Here is a 6,359-nt window from a genome sequence, read left to right on the forward strand (position 1 = left end):
ATACTTCAAGAAACTAGAAAAAGAACTAAGGCCAGAGTTAGTAGAAGGAAGGAAATAACAATGTCAGAGCAGAAATAAATAAAATAGAGATTAAACAGACAATACATCAGTGAAACTAAATGGTGTTTCTTAAAAAAAAAAAAAGAACTTTAGCTATTATAAGCCAACAATTTGAACCTATAAGATATGGATCAATTCCTAGAAATATGCAGCCTACCTAGATTGAATAATGAAGAAATAAATCATCTGAACATCACAATCATTTTTAGGAGACTGTAGAAGTTGTCAAAAACTCTCAACATAGAAAAGTCCATTCCAGATGGCTTCACTGGTGAATCCATGGAAGACTTTTTATTCCCCCTTACTCAAGACTTAAAGAATAATTAATACCAATCTTTCTTAAACTCTTCCAAAAAAAAAAAAAAAAAAGGAGGGAACATTTCCAAACTCATTTCATGAAGCTAGCATTACCCTGATACTGAAACCTGACAAGGATGCACACACAAAAAAATTACAGGCTAATATCACTGATGAATAGAGACACAAAAATCCTCAATGAAATATTAGCAAACTGAATCCAACAATACATTAAAAGGATCAAATACCATACTGAGTGGGATTTATTCCAGGGATGTGAAGATGGTTCAACATCCACAAATCAATCAGTGTGATATACCACATTAATGAAATGATTAAAATCACATGGTTTTCTCAATATAGAAAAAGCATTTGACAAAATTCAGCATCCATTTATGATAAAAACCCTCAAGAAAGTAGGTATTCAAATAAAGTAAATGGGTCAACAAACACACAACCCCAGAAGCCTCCAGTGATAAGTTGATAGATGACAGATAAATCATTAAATCATTTTTAACGGGTTATATTAGAATTTAATCCTTAAGGGATATTAAATGGAGAAGTTTAAAGAATGAGTTAGGGGCATCTGGGTGGCTCTGTCGGTTAAATGTCCGACTCTTATTTTCAGCTCAGGTCATGATCTCAAGCCCCATGTGGGGTTCCATCCTCAGTGTGGAATCTGCTTGAGATTCTCTCTCTCCTCTGTGTCTGCCCTTTCCCCCACTCAAAAAATAAATAGAATATTAAAAAAAAAAAAGAATAGAGATATGAGTTTGGGCATTGAGTCCCCCCGTAATATCATGGTTCCTTCGGGCTCCTTGAGTATATGTACACACACATACACACACAAACACACGTGGGCACACACACAATAATACACTTAGAAAATAATAGGATTCACTGTAACAATGAATAACAATGTTCAAATGTATTTAATAGTTTGATAAATAACTGTGAGAGATCAATTTCAAAAACACAATGGGGTAAAAAGCTGTAATTTTTCTGAGATTTAATTGTAGTTAGGTATCTGTTAGTCCCTCAGATTAATCCTTTAAAATGGATTACTTTTGTCAATTAATGGACATTATATGAACTCTGATGTACTGATATTCAAGAAACTGAAGCCCATCTCTGGCATAAACTTGTAATAGCATTTTATTTTCCTCACATAACAAGAAGTCTAAAGGAAGGGAGTCTAGGCCCCTTCTATCACTTTGTTCCATTATCCTCACAGGGAAGCTTTTATCTTCATGCTTGTCTAATCATAGAGGCAAGATGGCTTCTGCCTCTTCAGTTGTGCTGTGGAGAAAGGGACAAAAAGAGTTTTTGTATTAGAAAAACAAAAATAATGCCAGAAGTCTCTTAGCAGAAATATACTTGTGTCTCATTGCCTACACTTTTATTACATTGCTACCCTTGGCTGCAACAGAGTCTGAGGTGAGTATTTTATCTGGGAACACTGCCAACCTGAACAAAAAGGGGTCCTGTCAGTAAGGGAGAAGTGGAAAATAGCTCTTAGGTAGGAAATTAGGACTGTCAAAGGATTCACTGAATTCAGAATGCTATATAATCACAACCAGTATTGTTAAACAGTCTCAATTTTCAAAGTAATACTAAATAACTGTAAATTTTTGCTGTATTTGGGGGTTTTATTTTTTATGAATAGCCATGGTTAATAATGAAATAATAATAAATACATGTTTTATAAACTTTATTATCTACATCATAGTAGTAAGAATGAAGTCATATAGGACTTTAATAGCCATTTATACTAGAATTTTCCTTTTTTGATACACCTCATTAAATGGTGGTTTTAGGGTCCAATAGAAACCTCCTTTGAACAACATCTAAATTCTGAATCAAAGGACCTAAATCCAAATTCTAAAGATTTTCTAAGTTAACTCCCAGTATCAGTTTCAAATAACATTTCTGTAAATGTCCACATACTGATAGTGGAACACTAAGTCTTAAATAATTAACACTAAGACTTAAGACTTTAAGACTTAACACTAAGTCTTAAATAATTCTTTAAGTTAAATGTAGAACATTTATTCAAGAAACTCTTGTGTTTTATATATCTTTTCTAGCCTTAATATCTAAAATTCAGTATTTGTTAGGTTAGCTTTTAAGATATTAAAATTCTTACCTCTTAACCTTTTTTTGACACTTATAAAATTACTTCTTCCTGTATTCTATCTCTGACTAAAATGTGAATCTTAGTTTCTCCAGATTTCTTAAAACCAGTGTTTAATATTGATAATCAGGCTGGGCAGATTTTCCAATAATAGTTAAGTCAAAGGGGAGAAAAGAAAATAAAGATAGGACATCTCTTCTCATGTTCTGTCTAAATGGTTCTCAGAAGTGAACATAGTACATTTTTCTGAATGCAAATCAAATACTAATTTATATTTAATGTAATACGATACTACAGATTTACATCTAATTTCAAATCCTCTATGAATTTAATTAGAATTAATTCTATCTCATCTTACACATTATTGAATACATTTTTTCAAATCTAATTCTGATCCTTTGATTTGAGATGATTTGTACTTTATAAACAATGGGGTGTCACAGATCATATGTACATGGTGTTTAGATAAAATATGATTTTCTTCAATTATAAAGAAAAACATAGAATCTTGCATATAAAAACTTGACCCTTCTTTGCTTATAACTAAAAAATTTAGAAAGAATACAAATGCAATTAAGAGAATAATCAAGTAAGAACTTTAAAAAACAAGAAAATCTGCAAAAGGCAATGTGCTCCATCTGATACATGCACATATAAAGATAAATGAATATTTTTTGATATATGGTACATGGATATATAAATCTATGATGATATTCTGAAGGAACAGAATTGCCAAATGAAATCATTACATAACTTTTTCTCTCAAAATGTCCATTAAAGTGTTCTCCATAGGGTAATTCTTCTCCTTCTCCTGGATAAAATCTTGGTTGCTGTCCCATAGCTGTCATTAATAATAAAAACCTCTCTGGTACTTTAGTTACTTAAACTATTTCAATTCTGAAAGTGATAGGTACAGCCAGAGTATAGTAAAAACTACAAGCTTCATTTAAAATTAAAGCTTCTGCACTCACCTAATCAGTCACGCAACAGAAGGCAGGCCTGCCGCATACTGTACGTCTTGGATAGAGATTCCTCTGTTTTCCCAACGTGTCTGTCTTTCTCTCTTCAATTACTAACTTGCACTGTTTCTGATCACACCAGGGTTCAAGATGGTGGACAGAGAGGTGAGGGCACAGGAAAGCTACTGCCTGCTGGTACTTTTGTGAGCTGCCATCATTGCTTTCTATCTTGACAAGTGTCAAAAGTGACTCTTGGTTTTTTCCTCGCAGAGTATTTCAGTTCCTTGCATGATTCCTCAGAACATTTACTTCTCTCTCCATTCACTGGTAGGCATCTCTCACCTATGATTCACTGTGATTTGGTTCTCAGCAGGTCCATCTCTTCATAGATTCTCTTCTGGGATCCTATTCCTAAGCAGTTCTTTTGGATAATGCTCATTTAAGATGATTCCAGGCACTCATGTTTTTGCAGCATTATTTACAACAGCCAAGATATGGAAGCAACCCAACTGTCCATTCATACACGAACGGATAAAGAAAATCTGGTGATGTGGTGTATATATACAATGGAATATCACTCAGCCATAAAAATAAGTGAGATCTTGCAATGTGCAATAAGGTAGATGGACCTAGAGGATATGATGCTAAGTGAAATATATCAATAGAGGAAGACAAATACCATATGCTTTCACTTATATGTGGAATTAAAGAAACAAATGAACAAAGGAAAAAGGAACCCCCTCCCCCCGCTGGGAAAAAAAGCCAGACTCTTAAATATAGGGAAAAAGTGGTAGTTGATGAGCACTATGTATAGAATTGTTGAATTACAAACAAATAAACAAAAAAATCAAACTCTTAAATGACAAGAACAAACTGGTGCTTACTAGAGGGGAGGTGGATGGAGGGGATAGATGAAATAGGTAAAACAGATTAAGAGTACACTTAAGATGATAAGCACTGAGTAATGTACAGAATTGCTGAATCATTATATAGTATACCTGAAACAAATATAACACTGTATGTTAATTATATTTCAACAAAAACGTTTAATGGCTACAACTGTCTTAAAAAAGAAAGAAAAAAAGGGGCGCCTGGGTGGCTCAGTGGGTTAAAGCCTCTGCCTTCGGCTCAGGCCATGATCCCAGCGTCCTGGGATCGAGCCCCGCATCGGGCTCTCTGCTCAGTGGAGAGCCTGCTTCCTCCTCTCTCTCTCTGCCTGCCTCTCTGCCTACTTGTGATCTCTGTCTGTCAAATAAATAAATAAAATCTTAAAAAAAAAAAAAAAAAGAAAGAAAAAAAGACTCCAGGTCAACTTTTACCCCCATATGTGTGGCCCCATGTTCACAATTTATCTATGGCCAATTTTTAGTTATAAATTACTTTTCAAAATAAAGTTCTCTATTCTATTGTCACAACTGGTACTTTCCATATGTATACAGATGTGTTTTAATTAATAAAATTGAAATGAAGTTCAAAGCATCACTGAGTCATAATTGTTTTGCAATAATGAATATGGACTAGAAAAAAACTATTAAGTGTAGTGAACATTAATTATTACATATTAAAAACATGGAGATCTTTATTAAAAACTAAGATAGGTCAACATACTTCCTTTACAGACCAAGAAGCAAAGAATCAATTTAGCAAAAGTTTTGGCCAGGGACAGTTCAAAGCTTTACATCATGCACTCAAGAGAGTACAGGGTCTAGAGTCAAAACATATGTGGCTTTAAGTACTAGATCCATAATGTATTAGATGCAAGAAGTTGACCAAGTTCAATAAAATATGTAATCTCAGTTTCTTCTTCCATAAAATGGGGATAACAGCTCTAGTAAATAAACTGCTTTGATTAAATAAAATACAAAACATATGGTATATATCACATAATAATTCCTTATCCATTGTTAGTTAATTTTGCCTTCTAACACTGGTCAAAAAAAATTTTTTTTTTAAATTACAGTGGTAGCTTCTTTAGGTCTTCATTTTTTTTTTAAATAGGCTCCCTATTTAAAAGGATGGGGGGTGTACCTGTGTGGTGGGGGGAGGGGCCTGAACTCATTGACCTGATTAAGACCTGAGCTGAGATCAGGAGTCAGGCACTTAACCGAATGAGCCACCTATGTGCCCCTTAGGTATTCCCTTTTAAAAAATGATTTTGAAGGTAAAAAGAGTACATATTACATGAATATATACATATATATGCTTTATTTTCAGGTCATTAAATTATTACAAACCAATATTTATCAAGTACGTATACGATGTGGTATTAAAGTGGGAATCTTTGTTTTACTTAGTACATAAAACAAATTTTAAACTGTCAAACTATTTTTCACACTTTATTTTTCTAGATAAAGCAAAGCAACTAGTAAAAATAAGCATGGCCTTCTACTGAATTAATTTTGGGGATTAGTAAAACAAGTAGGGAAGCTCTGGTTTTCAACCTAGTAGGGGAGACACAGATCATTGGATAAAAGTTCTATAAGACATGCTGGGAAGAGAACTCTGTTAGAACTAGAATAGTAGTCCTAGGGCTTTATGATGCAAATCCTCAGTGTTTAGATATTCATAACTTATCCTCTTAATCTCTCAACAAGTTATTTGTGTTGGTAGTCAAATAATAGTCAAGCTATTGCTAAGTGAAATGGTTAGTATCTGTAGCCACTGTATTTATCCAAAGAGAAAACACTAGTATTTTCCCCCAGGTAGGTAGTGTTACTACGTCAGTGTCACCGTAATACTTCCTTGTTTGCTTATACTCTTCTCAAATACGCCTTCATTTCAAGATTTTGGGTGTAATGTATGCTTAATATGCTTTCTCCATGTGGTTAACAATGTTGTGAAGGATTAGTAAAAGATTTTGCTCCTGATCTTATTTCCTGTTCTAATGCAGATCCAGAACAACACTGCAA

At 33.7% G+C, this 6,359-nt stretch overlaps 1 long non-coding RNA gene across 1 annotated transcript; it reads right to left on the reverse strand.

The window, feature by feature from the left end:
• Positions 1 to 1,494: 1,494 nt before the first annotated feature.
• Positions 1,495 to 4,142, reverse strand: LOC123951981. The gene is made up of 2 exons (XR_006820547.1): positions 3,463 to 4,142; positions 1,495 to 1,656 (listed from the first exon to the last, which is right to left on the reverse strand). It is a non-coding gene; the product is annotated as an uncharacterized LOC123951981 (long non-coding RNA).
• Between the last annotated feature and the right edge of the window lie 2,217 nt (positions 4,143 to 6,359).

This window comes from Meles meles, chromosome 10 (assembly GCF_922984935.1).
Source record: "Meles meles chromosome 10, mMelMel3.1 paternal haplotype, whole genome shotgun sequence".
Lineage (NCBI taxonomy): Eukaryota > Metazoa > Chordata > Mammalia > Carnivora > Mustelidae > Meles > Meles meles.